This window comes from Pseudorasbora parva, chromosome 24, assembly GCF_024679245.1.
Source record: "Pseudorasbora parva isolate DD20220531a chromosome 24, ASM2467924v1, whole genome shotgun sequence".
In the NCBI taxonomy this organism is placed as follows: Eukaryota; Metazoa; Chordata; class Actinopteri; order Cypriniformes; family Gobionidae; genus Pseudorasbora; species Pseudorasbora parva.
In genome coordinates this window covers 15,552,856-15,565,124 of record NC_090195.1, presented here as the reverse complement: position 1 = coordinate 15,565,124, position 12,269 = coordinate 15,552,856, and the positions used below count along the sequence as shown (strand labels likewise).

Sequence of the window (12,269 nt, the reverse complement as noted above, 5' to 3'; positions counted from 1 at the left end):
GATCGTTTTCAGCCGTGGGATTTATCAAGGGCAAGTATTGCGTACACCTGAATTGCAGAGGTGCGCACAGTTTCATAAATCCGGCGGTGAGAGGAGTGTAAGCATAATCTTACGCCAACATATACACCCGTTTCTACGCAAGATTGATAAATGAGGGCCACTGTGATTGGTCCGGCAAGAGTTAGGGGAATACAGCTCAGAAGGGTATTGAGAGTTGCTAGACGACACTTGCAGGCAGTTTAAATTTGCTGCCGCTAGGGTGCGTCTAGATTTCTAGGCTAGTTAATTCTATTAACTGATCCAAATATTTATAATTCATTATAACAAGTTACAAGTATTAATATATTTTCCTTTTGAGCTAATTCGCTACACTGTTTAGATATTTTTTTATGGTTAAAGTGACAGAGAGACAGATGTATGGACGTAGATAGATAGATAGATAGATAGATAGATAGATAGATAGATAGATAGATAGATAGATAGATAGATAGATAGATAGATAGATAGATAGATAGATAGATAGATAGATAGATAGATAGATAGATAGATAGATAGATAGATAGATAGATAGATAGATAGATAGATAGATAGATAGAACAGAGCAGAGCAGAGACCGGGTTTGTTTGAATCAATCTGTTAGTGTGCATTTCCCTGAGGACAAAGACACTATGTGTTTTTGTGAGAAGGAGAGAGTCTCAGTGGGCCAGACATAGAAGATTCAGTCTTGCTTTCCACTCCAGAGCAGATTTTTTACTTTTGATACCCCCATGTACCGATCGCCCTCTGAGACGAGCCATTTTCCAAGGTGATGGCTCTGTCGTCAAAGGACCAAGAAATGAGACAAGAGACACAGATGCCCTGAGTGTCTGTGTATGTGTGTGGTATTGCTCGATGCCTACACCCTCCCCGATCCAATCAGGATGCACATTCAGTCCTGACCTTGAGCTAGACTGACAAACACTTATAGCCCTCGCAGAGACACAAAAATGACTTACGGCCTCTCTCTCTCTCTGTGTGTGTGTGTGTGTGCGCTGTAAATTAGCAAGACATGTTTCAGTTATGAGCAGGTCTGTGTGTAAGAAAGACTTGACAAAGAGAGCCAGCATGAGCTACATAGATTCCCTATAATAAATATAGTCGTCCTTATTAAACATAATACGCTGAGCAAGATAAAAGTTAGAAATAAATTCTGTGCTGAGTATAGTAACATGAGATGAGGACACAGATAAAGATGTATTATAAGAACACCGAAAGTTTGTTCAAAGGTTTGTTCAAATCACTGTGATTTATTCGGAACGAGATTAAAGGGGGGGTGAAACACTCAGTTTCAGTCAGTGTCATGTCAATCTTGAGTACCTATAGAGTAGCATTGCATCCTGCATATCTCCGAAAAGTCTTTATTTTTTTAATAATTATATAAGAAAGATGCGCTGTTCCGAGTCTTTCCGAAAAAAGCCGAGCGGGTGGGGGCGTGTCGTGTGAGCGGAGCTAAATAATGACGTGTACAGCAGCGCTGTAGTGTTGAGTCGAGTCCGTCATCCCTAACAGCGGGGAAAAAACTTTATTCAAAATAAAAATATGGCTTTTAATCAGATACAGCCATACATCTATGATCCGGAATCAGACCCAGAGGCTGCAGTTGAACAGGAGCAGCAGCAAAAACGACTAGAGCAGGACGTCTGTATGTGGTAAGTTACAAGTTATACACTAACTATATAATATGCTTAGCGGCTTGTGTTATTTACATATTTATACTTGAATTATATCGTCGTATTTTTGTCTTTGAAGGTGTACATGTGGGAAGTGCAGTTGTGCACGTGTGTTTGTGTGTTTACGCGTGGTTTGTGTAGAGACATTTGAAGCAGTCTCACTCACCCTTCTAACGTTGGGACTGCTCCATCCTTCAGCATTAGGCGATTGGGAAAATGCGGCGTCGAGCTGTTTATGAAACAGTCGGCACCGAAATGCAGCGAACAGATATAAACATTCGCGCAACTCAGTTGCTGATCCGGAAAAGCAAATTACATCCACTGTTGCCTTAACGCGGGGTTTTGGAGAATCTGTGCAAGACTGTCTTGGTCTGGCAACCAAAAACGCACTTTTTTGGTGACATTATGTGTAATTGTCACCTGTCCAGCAATCTACAAACCAGCGCTTTGATGGGCGTAGGCTGTTGCTTTCGCTCTCTCCCTCGCTCTCTCTCACGCGCTTCCGGTAGAATTGTCCGTAAGGCCCATACAAGGAAATTCCGCCCCCACTAACGTCAATGGGGACGCATGATCTCAAAAAACTTGCCGAAACTTATGACTAACCGGAAGTAGTATTTTTGACAAAGAAATACTCCCATCAAACGTCCACCTTAACTTTTGAAACTTTGTCTATGTTTAGTATGGGATTCCAAGTCTTTAACAGTGTAAAAAGATCAGTATGCATGAAACAGCATTTCACCCCCCCTTTAAAACACTTTTTCAACAATAACACATTAAATTAATCAAAGGGACAGTAAAGGCATTTATAATGTTACAAAAGATTTATATTTCTAATAAACACTGTTCTTTTGGACATTATATTCATCAAAGAATCCTAAAAACCAAAGGTTCCTCAAAAATATTAAGCACCGTTTTCAGTTCATTTATTGATAAATAATAAGAAATTGTTCTTGAGCACCAAATCAGAATATTATTATGATTTCTGAAGGATCATGTGACACTGAAGACTGATCTCAGGAATAAATGATGTTAAATATATTCAAATAGAAAACACACAATATTACTTTTTTTTACTGCATCTTCAGTGTCTGTACTAAGATAAAAATTAATCACAAAATGAAAATGATAGTTATATTTTACTGTATTGTTTGCTTTTGCCCGTGAAACACAAAAGGCAGGATGTCTGAGCTGCTCTTTTCCATAAAGCAAACGTGAAAGCAAGACAATAATGAAAGTTTGGAAAGACATGAGGTTGAGTAAATGATGATATTATTTTCATTTTTGGCTGAACTCTTTAAGTTCTCTTAGATACAGATACATACATTAGAGTCTTCCACCCATTCAGACTAGCCAGAACAGCTGGTAATTACACACTGTCAGAGAGCTGCCACAAACCACAGCATCACTTTCACTCAGAAAACCTCCTGAACTATAACACCTGCTATTACACATGCCAGTTCACTGAACAGGGCTGTTTGCTGTTCCTCGGATCAGCTGTCTGACTAGTGCTGCATAATGTGAGCTTTAAGCACAGGCAGAACATCTCCAGAAGAGAAACATATAATACACATCTGTTTGCATCGGTCACATTTGTTTTTAGGGGTTCCTCCTGAGTTCACAAATATCAATCATTTCCTGACGAAGGCATGTAAAGCCGCAACGCGTAGGTGTACCTGTCACCAATTTTTGATTGCTTAAGCCATGAACAAATAAAGGCTTTTTAACTTTCTCAATACACCCATCGAGTGCCTTGGACTACTTTTGCTTTCAGATTCAATCATTTCCTATTGAAGTGTATTGAATATTAATGTATTTAATTGTAGAATCAGGCATGATTGATATTTGTCTAGGCACATAAGTTGTTTCTGAATCACCTATTTTCTAAATCAAATAATTTATATATTGTTTTATTGGACAGATACCATTCTGTCCAAAAGTTTGTGGTCACAAATTTTTTTTTAAATGTTTTTAAAGTCTAAATTGCAGTAAACACAGAAATATTGTGAAAGATTTTAAAATAACCTTTTATTTGTAATATATTAACAAATATAATTAATTCCAGTAATTTTCAGCAGCCATTACCTTGGTCCTTCAGAAACCATTTGAATTTGCTGATTTGATGCTCAAGTAATGTTTACTATTATCGATGTTAAAGGGCTAGTTCACCAAAAAAATTAAATTACCCCATGATTTACTCACCGTTATGCCATCCTAGGTGTATATGACATTCTTCTTTCAGACGAACACAACTGGAGTTATATTAAATAATATCCTGGCTTTTCCCAGCTTTATAATGGCAGGATAGAGAATTTGATTTTGAAGCTCCAAAAAGTGCATCTATCCATCCATCATAAAAGTGCTTCACACGGCTTCGGGGTTAATAAAGGCCTTCTGATGCAAAGCGATGCATTTGTGTAAGAAAAATATCCATATTTATAACTTTAAAATCTAGAACAGCTTCCGGCAGACGGCTTACACAAGTCGAGGAGTAGAGCAAGCTTTGATGCCTCTCGCGGTTCAAACAAATAGTGCTGGGCAACAAACTGCTCTCTCTTTTATCGAAATCCTCCGATATTTGTCTTTAAACTTTCACGTTTTAGACCAGTGTTTTGTTTTTCTCTATCGTCTGTGCTTCCGCATTCTTTGATATGTCATGCATTAGGTCAAGGGTTACTCTTTCACCGTAAATCTATGCGTGTGGCCGTCTGTAGGAAGCTAGTTATTTTAGTTTATTAAGTTTTAAATATAAATATTTTTCTCACGCAAACGCATCGCTTGACTTCAGAAGGCCTCTGGAGTGGATATCTTTTATGATGGATGGATGCAGTTTTTTGGACTTCAAAATCATTCTCTATTCACGGCCATAAAGCTTTGAACATCCAGGACATTATTTCATTTATCTCCAATTGTATTCTAATGAAAGAAGAAAGTCATGTACACCTAGGTTGGCTTGAGGGTGGGGTAATCATTCTCATTTTGGGGTGAACTAACCCTTTAAAAACTGTTGTGGTGTTTAATATTTTGTTAAACCTTAAAATATATTTTTTTTAGTATTCTTTGATTAATAGAAACAAACAGCATTTTTTTTATTTTAGCAATGCAAAGGTCTATTTAAAAAAACAACGTATTGACCCCAAACTTTTGAACGGTAGTGCACAGTATAGTAAGAGAAACAATAATAATAACAATAACAATAATAGCCAAAGGAAAAATGACTTAAAATGATTTTATTTTAAATTACTAAATTTACAGCAAGTAACATTTCAATCAATTCAATAATTTGACTTAATATAATTAAGTAATTAGTTCAAATAAATAGAACAGGCAATTGCAAAAAAAACTAACTATAAATTAAATGTCTACTACTAAACTATAACCTTGCACAAATGAATTAGATAAAGATAAATATTTCCCTAAGGTTAAATATTGTTGAAAGAGTTTGTCATCCATCTCTTCGTCTAATTACCAAGTTCAATCAGAATAAGTGATTAGGGATGGCGCTCCCCTGTCAGTTGTTTCAGGTTCAGCAGCTAATTAACAGCATAACAGATTGGAAGCCAATGAAATCTCTTTTCTGAGGAGGAAAGCCACCCAGAAACACTCACCTTTCCAATGTTTTTAGTAGAGCAAGGGAGGATAGCAGGTGTTTACGGCAGAGTTTCTGTATGTCCAGCAAATTCTGCTCACGGAAGTCCTCGTCGGCATCGGCTGTGAGATAGAATTCAAGGAATCAATCAATAAATCTAGCAATTGAAAACTACACTGGGGCTGAGTTAGTTTAAATGAAAGTCATTTTTATGGTGACATTAGGGCATTGAGTATCTCTCATAAACTTTGGATACCACAATCGTCGTACAACATTTATTTTATTACAAACCACATGGGAATGAGTACGACTCATTGCCCTTTTCCTGTGCCGACTGGGGTAGATATATTTAGAAGACTTCCCATTTCCATCTATATGTTAATGCAACCAAGAGCAACAGAATCACAGTTTGAAATATTATGTGCCAAGCGGGGCATGAAATTGAGCCAGACAAACAAACAAAGGATTTTACCTCTCGTGCGTCTGCTGTGTCTAATAATAAAAGATGCACTTGACAAGGTGAGAGAAATCAGTTTCTCGTAAAAGAGAAGTAAGAACCATTTGGCGGCACAAACAAAGCTGTGTGAGATCACTATGACAGTGCTGGGAGAAAATTGAAAATTATTTTTTTTGGAATGAACAGGAGCAGCAAACAACTTTGTAAAACACTATAATCTTAGAATGCTAATCTTTATTGCAAAAAAAAAGGAGAGAGACTAAGGGCCCTATCATACACCCGGCGCATTGTGTTTTTTTGTTAGTTTCAGCCCGACGCGGTTATCATTTTCACGTCGAGCGCCACGTTGTTTAAATAGCATTTATGTGGCCATGGACGTGCTGGTCTGAAAACGAGGTGTGTTCAGGCGTGTTGCTATTTTGATACAACTGAAAACCACTGCACCATTGACCAACTAAACCTATGGTCTAAAGTCATGGCGCATTTATTTTTGTTGTTATTTAAAGAGCGTGTTAGTTATATGCGCCTATAGGCGGGTCCACAACCCGTGTACACGCAGACGTCATTGGACGGGCAGATCCAATTCCCTCCCTAGAAGTTTTGCCGCTTGCAAATGAAAATAGCGAATCCACCATTGTGCAACACAACTGGCTTTTAAAGGGAATGGGAGATGAGACTCTGATTGGATTATTCCAGATTACTCCCAAAACACACCCATTACTCATTAAAGGGATAGTTCACCAACAAATTTAAATTCTCTCATTATTATTTACTCACCTTCATGTTGTTCCAAACCTGTATGAAGTTCTTTCTTCTGCTAAACACAAAAGAAGATATTTTTAAAGAATGTTTGTAACCAAGTAGATAGAGCAACCATTCACTACCATAGTAGGAAAAAATACTATGGTAGTGAATGGTTGTCCTATCTGCTTTGTTACAAACACTCTTCAATATATCTTAATTTGTGTTCAGCGGAAGTCAAAAACTCATATAGGTTTGGAACAACATGAGGGTGAGTAAATGACGACATTTAATTTTGGGGTGAACTATCCCTTTAAGATAATAGGGACAACCCTTCTAGATGATCTTACTTCCTTGCGCTGGGTGTGCTGACCATCTTTTCCGTTATTAAACCAGCAAAAGTGGATTCGGACACACCCTAAGTGCACTTGCGCTGTGCGCTTTAGGCCATGCGCTCAGATCGTTAAAATAGGGCCCTAAAACCGAGAAGTTAATATGAGTCACTAGATTGAATAGAAACATTGACTCAAATTCTTATAAAGGTGCTGATGAATAATCCGGAGCTGAAATTCTGATAATGGTAAAGGGAGCGTTTTGTTTCTGACACACTCTGTAAGCAGTAGACCAATCACAACAGACTTGGCCATTTGACCAATCAGAGCAGAGGAGTCTCTCAGAAAAGAAGGATTTAGAGGGGCCGAATGCTTTATTGAACCGCTTCAGACGCTGTGAGAAAAGAGGTGATGCTGCAATGTATATTATGAGAAAGTGTTTTTTGACTTATTGAACCTATTGAAGGAGACCTCCAAAAAAATGTAGGAACCTTTAAAATAGCATAATAAATGTATCGTATGCAGGAACTGAATAATCAAAGCTGCATATGATCTCCAGAGCAGGACTGCCAGAAGAACTCAGCCTGAGCTATGCGAGCAGGAGCTGAGTCAGGATTTCTGGCCAAGAGAAGAGCCTGTGGAGTTGGCATGTCTCTGCCACATAAAACACAAACACAAACTGCCACAGATCTGCTAACTCTGCTCAGGGGCCAACTCTTCTCCATGTACAGACTCTGACCTAAGTGTGCAGCAATGTGAGGAAACAACGGACACTGTGGGAAAGGGAAATAAAAGTCTGTAAAAAAAGGAAATGTGTGTTGATAAGATTAAAATCATGTAGATTTAGCGATTGGATCCTTGGATTCATGCATTCAATTTACCTAGTAGTATGTAAATACTTTTTTGTACTTCCTTTGAAGCCACAATATGTAATTTTCTGCTGCTAAAGGTCGCTTAAGCCGGGTGCACACTGTGCGATTTTGGCCACGATTTGGCCGTCTGGGACAAATTTAGCAAATCCTAAAAGATTCCTCAGATCCTAGGCTAAAATCTGAGGTCTTTGGTCGTTAGTTTGACATGTTCAGCGGCAGCCGATTAATGAGCGCTGCGATCAAATTTGACCTCAGACGAAATTCTGGCAGTGTCAGAAGATTTGGCACACAATCCTGCAGTGTGACTTCTCCTACGACGACAGTCAAATATCTACGTTTTTCAAGACAAACTATGACCAAAACGAGTACTAGAGATTTCTTTGTAGCCAGCATTTCAGTCCCGCGTGTAATGCAGCTCACTGTCACTGAACGCGTCATTCATTGATGATATAAAACTCCGGGTGAGTTTTCTTGCGCGCATCCGTTTTTAGAGCGCCTTCACTATCGTGCAGTCTGACATTAATGTCAACTGAGATCTTACAGTGTGACATGGCGATCATGTTCGTACAGTCTGACAAGGGAAATTCGCAAAGGATTTTGAAAAATCGCACAGTGTGCAGGACCCATTATTCAAAATGAAGACATAGCTTGACGACACCTGGATTTCACAGAGCTTTTATTATGCTGCAGACGACCGCTTCTGCTTCTTCCGGTCATGTGTATGTGGGATAACGCAAGAAGGGTCCAGCTGCGGCTTGGGCGTTTCTGTAATGAAACAAGAACGCCTATTGGGCGTTCCTGGTAGCGTCTCATCGACCAATCGCAATGAGTTCCTCACCCTGGGTATTTTTTCCCAAAAAATCTGCTCTGCGGAAATGCCCTGCAACCAATTTTAAACATTTAATTGGCCATGTCAATCACAAAAACGATTGCCTACACCCAACCCTGATCCCTAAACCTACACATCACAAGAAACATTCTGCATTTTAAAATTAAAAACATAATTAAGTACGTTTATAAATCCATTTACATTGTTGACACACACACATACACACACACACACACAGACACACGCGCACACATAATGGTTCGTTTCAGCGTAGACACACGTGGAATCACACGGCGTAGACATTCACTCGGATAGCTCAAAATGCGTACAGATAACACGCCACTTGGCTTTAGTAAGCTGCGTGTGTGTTTATGCAAAGTCATGATGTCATGTTGCAAGATGCTATCTTATTTTAAAGCTTCTGTTTGAGAAAAACTAACTAGCGAATGTTGAACATATTATTTCGGATGTTGACAGCTAGAAGTACAGCAGAAGAGGTGAAGAAGAAGGGGGCGTTCCAGTCTGTGAAAACGGTAACTCCCCACCAGCACGATAATGCCCATTTTTGGTCGCAGTTGGATGATATTGGATAACGCAGCACTGCTTTATCATAATTAATAGATACATTATTTGAGTGTGTTGAAAGTTGTTATAATGCTAATCTGTGTGTTCGCTCAGCAGCTACTATGGGACAATAGATCAATATTAGGCATGGTAAAACAAGAAAATTAGATTTAAACAATAAGACTAACTGTGTTGAGCTATATAACAATGTTTAATTTTTCCGTCAATAAATGTATCCAAACAGTTTCTCACTGTTTAATAAAACACATAATATTTTAAAGCATCTTTGGTGTTTCCGTGGTTTCTACAGAAATCATAAGTAACATGGGTATGATGTCATTAATAGGCAATGTTCCTGGTTAAAATTGCTTATTTTTCTGGATATAAACATTCCTGGAAACATTTAGGATAATGCAATTACAAAAGTGAACCAAATATAAAGCATCGTTATAGAGATTTTTTAATAATATTTGAATCCAAAAATCGTACATATTGTGCCTTTAATTCATGCTGATTTTATATTACACCACCATTCCAGAGTTTGGGATCAGTAAGAGTTTCTTTCTTTGAAGAAATGAATCTGATAATAATAAGAAATGTTTCTTGAACAGCAAGTCAGCATATTAGAGAGATTTCTGAAGGACCATGTGACACTGAAGACTGAAGTAATGATGCGGAAAATTCAGCTTTGACATCAGGGATAACTTACATTTTAAAATATATTTAAAAATTTGAAAATAGGTAACAATATTTCAGGTGTACTGTTTCTTTTACCATAATAAAATAAAATAAAAATAAAAATCAACATTGTTAATAGTAAGAACAATTCTGCTGGAGTTGAATGCTGGGGGGCGTTCGAGGAGCACTTGTCACATGGATTTAAGTGTCCCCAACAGCAAAGCACTGAGAGACAACGAAGCCTCAAAGTCAAGGGTGGGCAGGAATGTCCTGAATAGACGGTTACATAAAAACCCTCAGCATGCTGCTTTTTTCCAGGCTGCAGCACTAAAGGACAAGACTGCAGAGTTTAGCAGGAGTTGTTCTATTTCGGCTCTTTCTAAAGTACAAACTTTCATAGTGCTTTCAAGAGGAACATTTAACAAAGGGGAGATTTATTGTAGAGAGCATTTGATGCATTTCTTCATTTTGACTGATGCTTTTAACCAAAACATCTTTAAAGTATGAGTGTTCCCTAGGAATCAAACCCATGATGACCTTGGCACTTTTAGCACACAGTGCTTAACCAGCCATCAAGTGCAGCCGAATAAGTACAGCTCCCTTCTGTTATTCGAGTTCTAGAGAAACTGTTTAATTGCATCATCAAGTGTCTAAAATTGATTATATCCTCATAACTGAATGCGTTAATGGGGTGTAATAGAGTCCTTTGGCTTCTGACTCATTTTACATGCCAGCCAGCAACAGACAATGCATATTTAAACACTGCCCTGTATGCAATGTATAAATAATAATAATACAAAAGATAACTACACTTTTTAAGGGTCATGTGAAAAAAGTCAAGCGAGCAACCAGAGGTCAAAAAGACAGGGTCATGGCACTAAAGTAGTGACCTGACCTAGATACTGTATTAACACAGCTTCCAGATGTGAAGAAGCCTCACTGTACTACAATACACATACTTTATTTTTAATGAGCATTCTTAAAATCAACTTCACTGTCATCCTGAAACCTCTGTTTACTAAGAATATAAAATATTAAGAATATATTTTAAAAATAAGAGAGAAGATAATGAAAATAACTAGTTGCAAGACATAATATTTTGTTTATTTTCTTCCCATCTTATTCATATAGCTATAGGTTCTCTGCTAATAAAAACGAAAACTTTTGTAGTCATTTGTGATTGGTAAGGATTTATTTTATCGTTTTATAAAGGTGTAGCTACTCATAAAAAGCAACTTCTAGACAAAGAAATATACTAGAAAACAATATATATATATATATATATATATATATATATATATATATATATATATATATATATATATATATATAAAATACTTAATTATAAATAATTATATTTACAGTTCAGATATTTGTTTTACTTTGATAACCAATAGGGGACTTATATTTAAGTATTGCTTTGTTTCTACTTTGACAAAAAAATAAGTAATTATTAGACTACAATTAGCCTACTAACCATATTCATGACTATTAATACTAATACTTAAATAATTTATACAATTATTTGCTATAGATGGTCTCAAGTTTATTTGTCTTTGTTTTTGCCAATTTCTAGCTGTATTTAGAAGTAGTAGCATTTCGAAAATTATTTATCTATTCACAAACTAATTTAAATGGAATTTAAAGTATAAGTTTCTAAGCTCCTGTATTTTAAAAACTGTGTAGCGCCTTCAAAATTTATTTGAAGACTCACCGACCGTTATTGCACAACTGGAATATGAACTCTATGGATGCATAGGAGATCCTCAAACGTTTAAAACAGTTAACAATGTTGTGACATGCATTCTGTTACTGTCTTACTGTGCAACAAAGTCTATAATTTTAATAGTATATTAAGAATAAAAGGTTTCGCTTATATGCATCAATGTCCACAAAATGCACCAGTCACGACGTGATCCCTGTCCATATTGATATTGGAGAATTTAACTGTTTATATGCAACAATGTAGCTATTGTGGCCATTGCATTCTTGTTAACCTTCCAATTTCTGTAGCTGTCGGCGTTCCGTGCAAGTTGCAAACTTCATTTCGCGGTCAAATTTATCAACGACATCTCGTTATTTAACACATTCAAAAGTCAGACACATCCCCGGACAAACTATTGCAAGTTTCATCGGCCTAGCTAAGTCTTTAAAAAATTACAAAAGACAAAATATGGATACAAAATGATCAAAATGTCGCTGTCTACTGTACCATTTTAACCCAAGGTCTCTAGCATCGAAGGAGTCCGCGAAAACCTCCATTTGTCCAGGACTTCCGCTCGCCATGTAATAGTACGTTGGATTTTCACATTTCTTCAGTTTTCCTTCCCCTCACAGTTTTTTTTCCACCGTGTTAGCAGCATTCAGACAGACAAAAATGCAGAGGCTGCTTTTGCAGTAGGAATTGGTGATTGGAGCTCGGGGATCATATGGGCTTTTGTCAGAAGTTTTAAAGGGCCATTGCACTAGATTTTTTCCCCCTTCTCTGAGCTATAGTCTAC

At 37.4% G+C, this 12,269-nt stretch overlaps 1 protein-coding gene across 2 annotated transcripts in view; it reads right to left on the bottom strand.

Moving 5' to 3' along the window:
- Positions 1 to 12,187, bottom strand: part of zbtb47b (zinc finger and BTB domain containing 47b) — a 42,351-nt gene extending 30,164 nt beyond the window's left edge. Inside the window, exons 1-2 of one of the 2 annotated variants that reach the window (XM_067435423.1) lie at positions 11,981 to 12,187; positions 5,315 to 5,417 (exon numbers count right to left, since the gene is read on the bottom strand). The gene's annotated coding sequence lies outside the window, so the exon portion shown is untranslated. The remainder of the gene's footprint in view (positions 1 to 5,314; positions 5,418 to 11,980) is intronic. The other variant, XM_067435424.1, reaches the window with a different exon arrangement.
- Positions 12,188 to 12,269: the final 82 nt, after the last annotated feature.